This window comes from Mus caroli, unplaced genomic scaffold, assembly GCF_978045245.1.
Source record: "Mus caroli unplaced genomic scaffold, Mus_caroli_1 scaffold_3, whole genome shotgun sequence".
Lineage (NCBI taxonomy): Eukaryota > Metazoa > Chordata > Mammalia > Rodentia > Muridae > Mus > Mus caroli.
The window spans coordinates 143,489,664-143,491,593 of record NW_028227258.1 but is presented as its reverse complement, the minus strand read 5'-3'; the positions used below and the strand labels follow the sequence as shown (position 1 = coordinate 143,491,593).

At 39.9% G+C, this 1,930-nt stretch overlaps 1 pseudogene; it reads left to right on the top strand.

The window, feature by feature from the left end:
• Positions 1–533: 533 nt before the first annotated feature.
• On the top strand, positions 534–958 carry LOC110290626 (large ribosomal subunit protein mL42-like; annotated as a pseudogene).
• Positions 959–1,930: the final 972 nt, after the last annotated feature.

Below are 1,930 nucleotides of genomic sequence, written 5' to 3'. Positions count from 1 at the left end.
ATAATATTGATACTGTACTTCCTGAGCTTTTGAATGCTGACAAATATCCACAACCATCACAATGCATAAGTTATAATGTTAACAATGTCTTTCCATGCCAATTTTTCTTTCTCTAGAGATTGCAAATTTATGCATACATGTGTCTTTCTTCATTAAAAATCTATGCACAAATATTGGTCATCAGGACCCAGATTGAAACAAGATGACAGGCACATGGGCGAGGCTGCTGGTGTCCCCAGACTCTGTCCAGCAGAAGCACATTGATCTTACGACTCCTGAGACTCCTCCTGATTCAAGTCTTTAAACCAGCTCATGAGTGGTATTCCTTGTGTTCCTGTTCCTCAAATTTCAGATCCACCAGGGTGTTTGATTTGAAACTGAATTCTGTGCCAACAGACTCATCCTGGAAAGTCTCTCTTTGGAGCGATTGTTTGACCCTCCCCTGGCAGAAATGAAAATATGTGTGCCTAGAAACAGGTTTTAGAGATAGTTTCTTTTCACAATATCATTTTTCAAATCACTGGCTAAGTATTATGGTGGTGGCAGTGAAATGGGCAATATCAAACAGAACTATCTGGAAGCATTTATTTCCAATCCAAAATGAATCTTTTCTAGTGCTTGTCACAAATCTACATATTCTTCTTTTCCAGCTGACTACAATTGCAAGGGATACCTCGCTTTGACATCCGATGACAGGACAGTAGTGTGCTACCACGCTTCTGTGGACATCTCCTACAAACATACTAAACCTATCTCTCAACCAGATCATCTGCATAATAAAGAGGAAACACACAAGCAGGTGCTGAAAACCATATTAGAAGGAAAATTCAAGGAGCTTGATCAAGGGCCCATTAAAGAACAACTAAGCAAGGTGTTCTTCACTACAAAGCATCACTGGCTCCTGCATGGACAGTTTCACAGACATTCCAAGAAACTGATTCCTCCCAAAGACAGGTGACTACTCTTGATTCTCTGAGCATCAAGGAAGTTTTGCTTTGTATCTTATTTTCCAGCTGAGAAATGTACGTGGTGTGTTCATTAAGATGGTATATAGGAAAATAATAAAAATACCCTTTCATGTAAAACAAAACAAGACTAAGTCATGGGTAAGAAAAGGAATTTTGCTTAGTATGCAGTCAGCCCTGAAGGCTTAAAGGACTATGGATGCTTCTCATTTCAAGGGTTTTCCTATAGTATAAATGGTTCAATGTTGTGATATTTTTATTTGTTTTCAACATTGAACAGTTTATCTTTAATTTTTTTCTCTACCTGGAACCCATTGGTTGCATTTCATCACTGACAGTCTATTAGATAGCATCAATGTACTCCCTCAGGACTTCTCCTGGGTGTTTTGCTTCTGTTTTTTGTTTATTTGTTTGTTGTTGTTTTTTTGTTAAATCAGCTGATCCTACAGAGCATTGTATGAAATGTTCCTTAGTGTTTGTCTTAGTCAGGGTTTCTATTCCTGCACAAACATCATGACCAAGAAGCAAGTTGGGAAGGAAAGGGTTTATTCGGCTTATACTTCCATACTGCTGTTCATCACCAAGAAAGTCAGGACTGGAACTCAAGCAGGTCAGAAAACAGGAGCTGATGCAGAGACCATGGAGGGATGTTCCTTACTGGCTTGTTTCCCCTGGCTTGCTCAGCCGGCTCTCTTATAGAACCAAGATTACCAGCCCAGAGATGGTCCCACTCACAAGGGGCCTTTCCCCTTGATCACTAATTGAGAAAGTGCTTTACAGTTGGATCTCATTGAGGCATTTCCTCAACTGAAGCTCCTTTCTCTGTGATAACTCCAGCTGTGTCAAGTTAGTCAGTACAGTGTTGTGCTCTCTTCTTCCCATGTTGCCAAATCTTGTCAATATCCTGTTTCTACATAATCATATCTGCTAATGATGTGTGTGTGTGTGTGTGTGTGTGTGTGTGA